Genomic DNA, 13,768 nt, shown 5'->3' with positions numbered 1-13,768 from the left:
TTTACTACATGTTACCTCTATTTAGTTCATTTCAAATGTGGTTTAACATTTTTTTCATTATATTTGGTTCTGGACATACATTTAAGACATTAATAGAGACTAGCTGATGGTTCTGACAGGAATAATATATAAAAAAAAATATTTCATCTGGTACATCTCCAATTAAAATACTCAAAACTAGACTGTGGGTAGTATCATTGTGACTGCCTTTATTAACAAAAGAACCACATATTGACCTTAAGATTCCGCCTGCTTTAATACCATTAAAGTTGATTCATTCAAGACATTACATGATAAACACAACCCCCTTAGCCTTGAACAACACCCCGCTTCCTACAACTGCTTCTGTCATTTCATTTTCATCCCATCCCATCCGGAGGCCGTTTTCATGTCTAGCCGGTACCCCTCCCCCACTTTCCTCGTACCAATACGCTTCAACCCAGCTCTTCTCTGCAACATATAACATGATGCACGGTGACGCATGCGCAATGCATGCAACATGATGCAAATGTCACTGCGCAACCAATTCTAAGCTGGCTCATACACTGAATTGGCGGGCTAATAGGTCGACTTAACCAGATCGGCTAATTACTGAAACTGCGGCCTAAAGTCCGCAGCCATGCTCACGAAAAGGAAGGAAAACACCATTCCTGTGTTAACCTCAGCCGTGATCTTCGAGAAAGTTCCCACTGACCGCAGCACAGCAGCGGAAAAGATGACGTCAAGTGCCCATTCCTGTTCTCTCTCTCCCTCTCTCTCCCTCCTTTCAGTTCAAATACACACACTCAAAAGCCACTTTGAGGTGCTACACACGCCGCTAACTTACAACATGTCTCAGCAAAAAGCGTATTCTTAAAATTAAAGATGCGAATTTACTCACGGCTTCGGTTAAATGAAAGTTAAACCGTTTGACACATACCCATCTACAGTCTATCCAGCAGACGCAGACCTTATAAGCTCGGTGGTGCTCTGGTGGTCACATGATTTCTCCCTACCAATGAGAATGACGCTTGCATGTTTTGCTAGGTTTTTCTCCGAGAGGACGAGCGACGAACGGCTTGGATGTTTTCAAAAGCAGCGATGAACGTCACACAGCCGTAGGCTACGGTTAACGTCCAGTATTTAGGAAATTAACTGTTAATATTGCGCAATAGTCACATATAGCGGAACCTGAATGAGTCGGTGGGAACGTGTAACCCCTTTTAAAGGTAAGCGCAAAACGAGGTTTCTTGTTTGACTGCCTCGGATCAGGATGGGTAAAAAATCCTAGCAATCTGGCTAAGTTGTACTGCAAGCTGGCTAACGTTAAGCTAACTTGACGTAAACTGCGTGCGAAAATGGGAATGTTATGTGTTTGCGTGGGCTTGGTATAGTTGTGTGCCACGTGCGTTACACACATTGAGGACTTATTCTACGCTAACTGAAATTTCCACCCCAGTAACTGCCTTTAGTAGCTCGGTGCTTTCAAAGCGAGGATACAGAGCGCTGATAGGAAAATGTCGGGGCGAAGCAGAGCGAGCTGGGTTAGCTTCAGCCAGCCAGACAGCCAACGAGGCTGTGTAGGGCTGGGAACAAGCTCGCTAGCTAGCTTAGATTAAGCGCTGGGGAGGGGGATCGTGAGGGCAGTGAAGGAGCTGCAGTGGGCTTTTGTCTCGGGCTGTGCTGTGCTCCCTATGTTGACTGTTGCTGTTTAATCGCGAAACGTGAACTTGAATTTGCCTTGTCCTGGCCAAGCACTAGCATTAGACAACATATTTACAAGCAAGACGAATTTCACCGCAAGATTAATCAACTAACACCACAGCTCGTGTTTATTATCTATGTCCAAGTTGCGAATTTTAGCGCTCAACAACATTACTTTTTGATTATTGAAAGCACGAGCGGCGTTAACGTTGGTGGGTGGTGGTGTCTGCAATGATCGAGCCAACGCCACTTCGTTTATTTACAATCAGCGTAGTTTGGCGGGACAATAGCAGTCAATGTGCTGTAAAATGTGGTTATGATTTGTAAATTCTCTCAAGGAACTAGCATAGCTTTGAAAAATCCGGAGCTTGCGCCTCCCAGGCAGTGACTGTGACATCTTGGGGGTGTGTTGCCTGATACAAAAGCTGCCTGTCTTTACATGGCTGTCTGTGCAGCAACCGGTCTGAATCAACCAAAACGTCAACCTGAAATTGAGCATACGTTAAGTTAAAGAGTTTTATTGGATTGCAGCATTTCTAAACTGTTAAATGAAGCTTTAAATTTTTTTTAGAATCAGTCCGAAATTGGTCCTAGTGGCAGTATTTTTAAGTGCCATCTGTCTCATACAATATACTGTGTATTCGTCTTATACTATTATGTTGAATGCAGGATATAGACAGTGTAATGGTAATATTGTAATAGTGTTTAATTAATCTGTTCTTCATACAGTTCAAAAAAACAACACTATTAAATGTAAAATATATTTTTATGTCTTTGTTAAGGAAGAGCACATGTAAATACAGTTAACTGGTCCTTTTAAAATAATTGTTTCATTTTCAATTTTGCAAGAAATGTTCATTTTGGGATCATGAAGAAGAATGCTATTTAGAGTTGCACCACAATTCAAACATGAAAACATGCCATGATCAGTGATTAACTAATCAAGCAGCTGCTTAAAGGTTGCATCAAAAATAAAACCATAAGAAACCAACCATCAGAAACACATACTCTTATTGTCTCTTTTTGGGGGCTTATTTTAATTTTGGAGACATGAATACTGCTAGTGTTCTAGAAACTTCCATTTAGAAATTGACAGTTACTAAAATAAAACATTATTTTTTATAATTCAACTGTTGTGCTGACAATTGATTGTAGCATCAGCTTGTGTCTGTGGCCTTTTAGATAACCAAATCTTACAGGAATGCAAGAAAATACTCTTAAAACAGGGTGGTCAGTTTTTCAAAGTGCCACGGAAGTCACACAGTTGTGTGTCATTTCAGTTAAAGTTATATTTAGTAATTTCACTCTTTAGCGGACCTTAAACCAGGAACTGATTAATTAAACTGAATGTGTTAAGATTATAGAAGGTTGTATAACAACAAGCATACTTCCAGTTCGCCATGACACATCATAATTGACCATACTACTCTAAGGAACAGCACTTAAATACCTTAAATGATGAGTCCTCAATGATGAGTAAATTCTTGTGCAATTGTAATTAAAATTCCTTTAGAATTAATCTTGTTAAATCATTTTTTTAAACTTCTTAACCTCAGCTGCAATTTAGATAAATCACAAGGACCATGTATATACATTAATACATTAATAATGTATTAAGGAGCAAGTTAGGATGTAGTAATACATGATATTTTTTCATATTCATGTTTTGTTAAATGTAGTCCACTGTTTATCTGATATTCCTTTATATACATTTTTATATAGACAGAACCGTAAATAAAAATGTTATTCATAGACTTAAATTGGCAGTCGCTGATTTTTATCAATAGAGCATATCACTCTCATATTAGGGAACATGATTCTTCAGGCGTTAAAGTGCTGTCTTTTCCCTTGATTGATGGTCACTGCTGTTTTGGACTCAATTGTACGTGGTGGGATTAGTAGGCTTTTCGTTAGTGTGCTTGTGTAACCTCAAACTTTTGTTTTTTAAATACTCTTTTACTTTCTGTAATGAGTTTGTACTAACATCTCTCTCACTGGCAACTGAGTATCATGTGATGATGATTTGCCTGAGGATGAATGAGAGCTCCCACGGCACTAAAGGTTATGACAATACGAGTAGGACACATAATTGACACTGCAGTATATTACCAAGCTCTTTCTTGCAGTGCGTCATGGGTGCCTTTTTTGTGGTGCCATTGAAGAGAGGATGCTTCTTTTTGTTTGAAAGGGTTTTCTTTGTTCACTTCAGTCTTCTGGTAGTTTAGTAACTGACACTGATGAAGCAAATTAAATGATGGTGTCCAATAATAAATGTCAGTTTTAAGTCACAAAAAGGCACTGCCCTGGCTTTTATTTATCGTTTTGTTCATTGCAAACAGCATTTATTTAGTTGTGTTACTTAATTGGTGATTTTTAAAAACACATAACCTCAGTGTAACGGTGTGATTCTCTACAAAAGATTAGGTTTTTTGGGGCATATAGGTTTAAGGGTATATTAGGGCTCTCCAGTTAATCAAAATTTACATTCAATCTAATGATTTAAAATGAGATTAAACAATTAAAAGAATCCCTTCTTTTATCACATTTGTGCACTCATTTGCCCTGTGTTATAAATCCATGGCACCTTTTCCTTTGCTGCGTGTGTATCAGATTCATACTCCTCTGTTAAAGCTAAGACAGAACCTAATGTGCACATCGCCATCGACGCAGTCAGCACAAGCACTGGCGTATGCTACATCCTAAGCTCTACATAAATTCCCAGCAGAAGTATAAAGTCAGTGTTGTGTCCTTCTCTTAACCTCCAGACGTACTCCTTGACATGCTGTACCAGATTTAGATCATCTTTTGGTCAGCACTAATATTAAAACAATTTTAGTTGTCTGAAAACACTTTGGTTTTAACAAGTACATAAAGGAGAATTAAATTTGAAAAAAGCTACTTTCATCTGCTCCCTTATTCACGAGGAATGGCTACAGTGGGTAACTCCAGATGTTGGATTTGGAAGAAATTTTTTTTGTACTGGTTGCCCTTCATGACACAACCCCACAGGGATTTGTGTTTGTTCACAGCACTGAACCGGGGATCTCAGGCTTCTTAGGTGAATGTGTAAATCACTACTCTGGAGCCACTGGAAAGGAGCATCAAATGCCATTTCCAGTTTTTTTTACTGGCAGTCTGTGCTCGGTGCTTTTGTTTGTGATCTCAATGTGAATTGCCATAATTGAGCAGACCTGGGGTATGGGCTCCATGGACTGGACTTGTTGTGCTGCATCAGAGGATAGATTGTATAGGGATCCAGAGAGTTTGTAGGTCAAGTCAATACCTTGAACTCCTCACTTTTTTTTGTTTGTTTGTTGTTTTACTTATCATGCTCTTCCAGAGAATATTTGTGGTGTGGTGGGATACATTGTCCTGCTGTTGGCTGCTATTGGAGGTGTTGTGTTACTGATCAGCAATTTCAAAAACAAAAAGTTGCTTGTTTGTTTGACTTTTCACCTCAAGATTTTAAATGAATCAGTCCCAAGTGAAATTAAAGTTAGGATTAGGGTTTGGTATGTTCTAGTGTTAACCTTTGTGCATAGTGTAACAGTGGTCGGGTGGGTGGTAGGTGTCAGGATGATTGTTTTTAAAAAAACAAAACATTTATATAAAGGTTTCCAGAAAACATTTCATCATTGACCTGTTAGTGGTTTTGATGTTGGGGTATTAAAATAATTAAATTCTTCGAAATAGCTGCCCAAACAAGTACTTAGGAGTAATAAAAGACTTGAATGACACAAAAACAACACAAAAGGACAAGAGAAAAGCTGTGTAAATACTACTATCCCCTTCAAAGTTTCAGCATGTCACACTCAAACTCATCAAGACATACTCCAATGTCATGTTTGTTTTGTTGATATGTCTGCATTGCTGCAGCACCAGTTCACGTTCTTCTGTTTCTGCCTGGCTACCTTTGCTATTGGTGTGTAAGACAGCTCAACTATAGCAAAAATCATATTCGTGATTGTTTTGATCCATACTGTAATCTTAAATTAATGTAAATTAACTTGAACATTTTTCAACTTAGTCTTTTTTTGTGGGTTTCATTGACCTTTAGATATAATTTAAAATGGAAAAACAAACACCTGGAAAATGTGAGGGAGGTAGGGAAAGGTAGGCTTTGTACATTAAAAACATGAATGGTTGCATGTCCAGCCCAGTGGGTGGTTGTGTTTTTTTGTTTGTTTGTTTGTTTTTTGATAGTAAAGTCCCTCTTCAGCCTAATCTGTGAAGTCTATGGTTGCATTGGGGGGTGAAAAGAGCCCCAGGCTGATGAGGACTCACATGTCTTGAGAGGCCTCCAAGTTGGCTATGGGGTGAACAGCAGAATCTCAAAGCAAATGGTCAAATGTTACAGTTCGCCAAAAGTGGACTAGGGGCGATCTGGAGACAAAGGCAATCATTGATTGAAGGATCATTGATCCTTCCACAGGTTGATCTTCAGAAACGTAGCGAGTTTTACTTTCCTGAGATAGATATTGTCTACCAAAGGCTCCATTTTGGTTCATGGTCCACTAAACAGTAAGTTAGTTCGAGTTTTTAGGGAAGGACTAAAGCAATTCCTCCCCAAATTCCCAACAAGCTGAATTTACATTGTTGTCAAACTGCAAGGTAAATAGGCACCTTTCTCCCATTAGATAGCAGGCCCATTATTCCAAAACGCGTTGAAATTATTATGACATTAATGCGCTTTGTCTGCAGTTGCCAGTCTGTCCATCCTTTCCAGTTTGGCTGTTCAGAAAGACAAAGCTCTAACTTCTGTCATGATCACACTGCACCAACCCTACTGATTATAACTACATTGACAGTTCTATTACAGTGTATATACTCACAGGCATATGACGAACTTTACTTTTAAACATCTGCTTTTGATTTTGATAATAAGCTGGCTGACAACTTCATCGAATTTCTATGCCTACCACATGTATGGGGTGAAGAGCCAGTGGGCAGATATCGGTTGACATGTAGCTCGATGACGATCAGTTTCACAAGCTAGCTGGCAAATCTTTTTTTTCTTTTCCTTTTTTTTTTTTAATTTAAAATTAAACCAGTTTCCACAAGAGAATATCACCTGTTGTTCTCTGAGAGTATTTTTGTTAGAACTGGCATTAGATATGTTATTTTCCTCTTTCTCATTGATTGGATCTTGTTTTTGTTGGTCTTCCAATGCTTTTGCTTTCATTTTCACTCATCCTTCTTTCCTTCAGACACTAAATTAGCTTTTATTGCTCGTCTACAAATCCCTTACAGAGTTTGTCTCATAGCGTAGTCAATTACAGGTGGGACTTTGCCTTAAAGGAGAGGCATGTTAAACAGCTATTCAGTTGTGACTCAACTGTCACAACTGTGTATCGATCTATATTTCTATGTGATATGACTTCCTGTAACGATGAAGTGAGTTTGATCTGCAGAAAAACTGTTATTTAAGAGTAATGTCGTTAAGCAAGTTAAAAATATTTATGTTTAGACAGAGCATTTTGTTTTTGTATTTAACATTGTAGCTTTATGTCATATACTAATAAAGTGATCATCTGAATAATTGCTTCTTGCGGTCCCACTGTGGTTGTGACATTAATTACAGAGCAGTTTTGGTCAGTTTGAAATATTTTCTCTGGCTGTCTTGGCAATATTTAATGCCAGCATTTATCTTCTGATCACGCTCGCATGCATAGTGACAGGTCTGGATTCTCAAAAATCTGATTTTCCTCTTATTTCTGCCAGATCATGGAAATCAGATGGTGCGAAAGAATCTGCAGTCACATCAGTTTTACACGTGCCGTCCAGGCAGATCGTCATAAGAGGCACAGACAGAAACGTGCTGAGAGCCATGCAGACGATTGTAAAGAAATGCAGCCCAGTACACAGTTAATACTGAACTGAAAGTCCAGCTACGTCAAATTTTCAGATTTCTTAGATTGTTATTAGACTTCTTCCAATATTTTCTTCCTTAATAATGCAAGCACAAAGAGGACTTGCTCTAAAAATAACTGGAAAACCTTAGCATGACATCTATAGTATAAAGCCTTTCCAGACAGACTATAAGCTTCTTAGAGAATAGGGTATTGACTAAGGTGCTGTAATGCCTGAGCAATTATGTAAGGGCATACGTTATTCCCTCTTTACAGTGCACTTCTTTAGAAAATTTGTTTGCATTACTGTTGTTCATTTGGACTATTTTTCATACAGTGGAAAGTACATAATATTTATTTCCAGTTTTTATTGTTTTTGTCTCCAGTATTATACAATATTTTGTCTTTGTAATTTGTTTTATTCCTTAACACAATGTCTAACTTGCCATATCAAATGTTTTGTGCGTTATGCATTTTTTGGGTGAGAAGTAATTTAAGAAAGGGGAAAAATAAGAGGCGGCAGATTAAAAGAGTAACATTCACATTGAGGTGGAGGTGGAGGGTTCTAAATGCAGATCAGTGCAATGGAAAATGTCTTAAGCTATTTAGAAGACATTCTCTTAGAGAACGAGAGAGAAAGGCATTAACCCTTCACAGGTTTAGGGTTAAGCCTAAACACAAAGTGATGTCTTAGATTTTATTTATTGTTATTTTGGTCCCCTGATTGCAAAATTCTGAGGGAACAAAAGCCAAAAATCTCTTGTCTTCAAAGCATATTGAGAGAGATTTGGCCTAAGGTTTGAGGTACTAGTCACTGATGACTTGGACATCACTGAGTAAAGAAAAATAATGATTTCATATGAGCTTAAACTTAGTAAATGTATTGGTTCCTTTCATGTGAAACATAAGCAGTCTGTTTGAGACCTAAACATGTGCCTTTTGTGCTCAAGTCCTTCACATTGAGAGGTTTAGCTTGGCTATCTTTGGTATTTTGGGCCTATATGTTGTCTGCTAGGTCTGATCTTTGCCATATTACAGCATTTTACAGCAACAAAGAGCAAGAATGACTTATGGTTGTAATAAAGCTGTTTTACTTTACTAACATTCTGATTGGAGTTCCTCTTTTTTTGTTTTGAGTGCTCACAGCAGGGCCATATCTTCAGGGAAATCCCCCCCCCAAACAGTCAGTTTTTTTGTTTTTTACTCTTCACTCTTCAGCAAAGTGAACACCACTGCCCACTGAGTATTGATAAATTGCCATTATTCGTCATTGAGGCTACTGTGGCTGCGCCGTTTAAGCTTTGTGATGGTGAAGATTGGTCAGCTTAGAAGATGGAGTGAAATTTAAAAAGGTTACAATAAATGTGACGGGAAAAGCTCCAAGCACAATAAGCCAAAGAAATCATCTGTTTCCTCTATTTGAGGCAGCTTAAAATTCTGCTCTGTGTCACTTTCACTTCAACTTGTCGACTACACTTATTGGGTTGCAGTTCAAAAGGGAGCACGAAAGCAAGCAGTGGTCATGATGTGATGTGCCTCGAGCTAGACCAGAACCTGCAGTTGGCTCCATCAGCTGAGTATCTGCGTCTTCAAGAGGCCTAGCAAGCGTGCGTTTGTGCATGTGTCTGTGAAGAGGGTGGAGCCTCCTGATTTCACAACATGTGCTGGCCCTTGCCAGCAGCTGAATGTGTGCAAAGTGTTGTTTTTGTTTGGTACGTTGAGCACAGTATCTTTGTGTGTAACGGCTTGATAATCTATTGTACGCTTTTAAAGGCCGACAGTTCGAGAGCCTGTGACCTTCCTGTGTGACTGTGAATGCACCTCATGCGCACAGGAAGGAAGGAACAGACTGGGTTGCAATATTACAATGCTGTAGGTTTTGTAAATTATTAAAGAGCTCTTGAAGTTTTATTTTATGAATGAGCAGTGAGAGAGATATCTGTCTGTTGCTAGTTTATTGTGAGGAAAGACAATTTGACAGTGGGTGTGTTCTTTGCATTCTTCATGGACTGCTTTCACTTCACTGATGCCAAAGAAAGCAGTCATATCCTGTTTACTCTGGCTCTATTTTGTGACCATGCTTTCGGAGGGCTGAGGACCCTCCTGCTGTAAAATAGGTTAATGAGATTTTCATTCATGGGACAATTTCAGTGGATTCCTTTTGGTTGTAGAATAAATCGTGTCACTGAGCTCTTTTTGAGTGGAGAAATGTGATCAGATTGTGTTAATCATTGGCAGTACTCTGCATGCTGCTTTATGCTATCCATGAGTGTGCTAGTTTTCATTTTAAATGGGTTTGAAGCTAAGGTGAAAACGGGCTACAATTTAGATCCCTTAGGGTTATTATACAGGAAGTAACCTGTCATATTCTCCACTGTATGTTTACATAAAACTTAGGGTTGCTTTTGATGATGGGTTTTATGTCTTACTAGCTGTTTAAAATATTTGAAGCAACAGACCTGGCAACATGGATGGACCAAATGGACTGGTTCTTGTATAGCACGTTTCTACTCTACCGCACTCAAAGCGCTTTATACAACTTGCCTCATTCACCCATTCATAAAAGCGCTATTGTCTATGCTTTTTCTACATAAGTGCTTTCTATCTAACATTCACACACATTTATACTCCAGTGGATGCACTGGAGAGCAACTTGGGTTTATTATATTACGCAAGAATATTCGGCATGCACACTGGAGCAGCCAAGGATCGAACCACAAACCTTCCAATAAGTAGATGACTGCTCTACCTCCTGAGCTACAGCCAGCCCATTAAAATTAAAGTTGTTTTTTTTTAATTAAAGTTAATTGCACATGTAGTAATAAGGAAATACATTTTTATGTGGCAGAACTCCTACATTAATCAGTTTCATTTTGGTTTTTTTAGACACAATTGGAAACAAACATTTATTGATTAAATAACCTGAAAACAAAGTAAAGCATGTGTTCAACATGCTTGTTTAAAGTATAATCAACTGGGGCCTTTTTCATGCGCAAAACAGTTTAGAGCAGTTCAGATATGTTTAGAATTAACCTGCTGAAATTGGACACAGTTTCTGTGTCCAATTTCATGTTTCTTCATGTTTCTGCATATGATTACAGTAAAGATTAAACAAACTTGGAAAGGGCTGACTTATATACACTAATGAACCACAACATGAAAAATGTAGGCTCCTCTTCTGCCACCCAAACAGACATGGGAACTTTGGCAGACTCCGAAGGACACTCCCAAAGATTTCCTTCTTTTGACCTGCATGCAGCCACCAACTGCTCCAACAAGATTGTGTAATACAGCGCCGACTGCAAACAGAAACCAGAAATCTTGCTGTACAAAAAACCTTTTACCTTGTCTACAGGTTCTGCATGTTGAAGGTACCTGTTAAGATAAGTTCTTACACATTCTGGGGTGGTTCAGTTAAGGTGGGAGTACGATCCAAGTCTGAGTTTTCCCTCAGCAGGTTTTGCAGTTTGGTGGGGCACGTTGTCCTGACAGGGAGGCCTTTTGGTACTGCTCCCAGCTGTCTACAACAGCATTAAAATGGTGGAAAATGTTAACATCAGACGCTCAGTATGGCAGTGCATTGGTACGCACAGCTTGAAATGTTGCAGATATCAACTTTCATCAGGTGATAGTTCATAAATATGTGGAATGACATGCACTGTGGGTTATGCATATTTATTTATTTTTTTGTTCATACTGTAGTCCGGCTATAAAGGACTACAGCTACAGATTAGCCCGTGCTGTACAGAAGACAGAAGTAATAATAAACAGAGAACTTCTTCACATTGAAGTGAAACAGAGTGTTAAAAACAGTCGAAGTAGCATCCCCCCCCCATTTCTTTTCTTTCTTTTGTTCTTTTTTTTTTTTTTTTTTTAGTTTTGAATTGCCAGTGTCCATCTAACGCTAACTTTACAGCCCATAGCAAAGCATCGTTGCCACCAAGCTATACGCTGTCACCTTTTTGGAGACCTGCACAAAGGTGCGTCAACATAGGCTTTGTGTTGGTTGATTTTACAGTAACAGCAGTGTAAAAGGACGATACAGTACTTTAAATTCCCCATAACACACACGTGAATGCCCGGACCTAAGGTTTCAATGCAGAACATTACATTGAACCAAGGTAGTCCATGTTATTTACCTCACCTCTTTGTGGTTTTAATGGTGTGGCTGTGGTGTATTATGGTCCATGGATTTATGTAGTGTTCCAGTATTGACCACTTCATCAAAACACTCAAGCACAGTAATATGAAATCGCGCAGGAGCACTGAGTGCACTGTAATGGACAAATCTAACCAACTGTCCTAAACGCTGTAAAACCTCATGTAATTGTTAAGCTAATTGATGTATTTCAGTACCAAGGTCGTCCACTTTCAGTGTAAAGTGACCGAGGGAAGGTGAATGGTTAACTCCTTTCAATGAATATCTAATGTTTCTGAGTTTGTGTCCTTTAGCTCCACACAGCCTCAGTCTTTAAAGGAAACACTTTAGAATACAAATTGGTATTAAAAAAAACATTAATATGCTGCATCTCTTGTGGGTCTGATTGTAAAAAATATACCAGTTCTGAAAATGGTTGCTGTGTCTGCGTTGTTGATTCAAGGCATCTTGTGTCTTCTTAAGCATTAAGACTATAGTGTTGAAATAAGGAGAGGTTTAAATATTTTACTCAACTAGGCCTTCAAACAATTAACTGATTAACGTCCAGCTATTCAAGAGCAATTTTGGTATTTCATTGTTGACTCAAGAGGTTTAAATCAAAGGTAAAAGGTTGGTGCGCTATGTAATCTGTAGATTCCTCGCAGCATGAAGTTGAAGTTGCTTTTTCAACCTCTCCACACACCCTGGTCTCATCTAAGCTTACTCTGGCACTGCAAAGCTGTGGTTTTGGCACCGCGCAGGCAGCCATGTGTCAGGCCTGTGATCGGATCGACAGCTCATCGAGCTTAATAGGATGTGACCGGTGTAGATGGAGTCGTATCTTGAATGTCATAATGAAAACTGACACAATATTTCCCTCACAGTTTATTTTTCAGACTGTGGCCAGCTAGTTGCTCATATGGAACCGAGTGGATAGGATTCCTTGTGGTTGTGACACCTTGTTAGCTGCAGATGTGTTTTGTTTCATAGTCATGTAGGTAATGTCTTTGCCACCAGGGGCTTTAAATCATTGCCTACAACTTCTCTGAAAGGAAAAGGAGGGCGTTCTGTTTTAAAGTAAGCGAACATGTTGCAACAGTAATGAGGCTTTTTTTAAAGAATTCATTTATTTTTTAACATGTATTAAAAAGGAGGTTTTTCGGTTAATAGTTTGTGTTAGCAACATGGGATGCATTCCTGTTGGATATTTAGCTCACTGTTATTAATGGCAAGTCTGATAATTTGCTAATTCAGAGTCAGATTTTCATACTTTTTGTTTTCTAATTCTCCATCCATACTGTGGATATCGATATTTCCTCGAGTAGCAACAGCTCTCCAGTGTTTGAGTCAAGTGAGCTTGGCCATGTGGTGGAAATGAGAACAAGACCTACGCCTGGATCCTAACCTTTGGTCTAATCCCTCCCACATTCCCTCCCCCCTCCTTTTAACCCGTAATCAGCAGTAAAGGCTTCATTGTTCTTGTCCTCTGCTTGGGTATCTGATCATTAACCTACATTCGGAGCAGTGGCGGTAGGCTTCTTAAGGCTGTCAGACTCTCTCAAACCGGTTTAGTGGGCATTTTTCATCATTCCGGGTTAGAGCCTTATTCTCCTGCCAGTGAAGTTAACTCTATTTACATCCTCTCATGTACAAACACGTTATTTGACGAGGCTTTTATTTGTGTGCAAGCAATGTCCTGAGCCTCGCCCTTGTAGATTTAGATGAATTATTATTTATTTTTATTTTTTTAATGGAAGCTTTAAGTGAAGGATAAGACTGAAATTGTTCAGCACTCTGTCTTGCATAATAAAGCTCAAAAAACTATTTCTGGTCTTTAAATGAATTTATTATGTCTTTCATAGTATTGTTTTGGCAAAAGAATTTGGTATTATAATAGTATTTGACATTAGCAAAGTAAATGCTGTATCTAATGGAGATGGAATGTGAAATGTACATATTTGTACAACAGAAACCTTTTTTGGTTGTTGTAAGTGACTAAATAAACCTATAAAAGTTGCTGTCGTACTACCAAAAAGCTATTAACTTCAGTGTAGATTTGGCAGCAGCTGACTGGTACAGGTTTGAACAGCTACTTAAT

At 38.8% G+C, this 13,768-nt stretch overlaps 1 protein-coding gene across 2 annotated transcripts in view; it reads left to right on the top strand.

Annotated features, from left to right (window-relative positions):
- Nucleotides 1–1,014: 1,014 nt before the first annotated feature.
- Nucleotides 1,015–13,768, top strand: part of ankrd12 (ankyrin repeat domain 12) — a 37,281-nt gene continuing 24,527 nt past the window's right edge. Inside the window, exon 1 of one of the 2 annotated variants that reach the window (XM_003448514.5) lies at nt 1,015–1,208. The gene's annotated coding sequence lies outside the window, so the exon portion shown is untranslated. The remainder of the gene's footprint in view (nt 1,209–13,768) is intronic. The other variant, XM_005476662.4, reaches the window with a different exon arrangement.

Source organism: Oreochromis niloticus, linkage group LG18, assembly GCF_001858045.2.
Source record: "Oreochromis niloticus isolate F11D_XX linkage group LG18, O_niloticus_UMD_NMBU, whole genome shotgun sequence".
Taxonomy (NCBI): domain Eukaryota; kingdom Metazoa; phylum Chordata; class Actinopteri; order Cichliformes; family Cichlidae; genus Oreochromis; species Oreochromis niloticus.
This window is presented reverse-complemented; position numbering and strand designations above follow the sequence as displayed.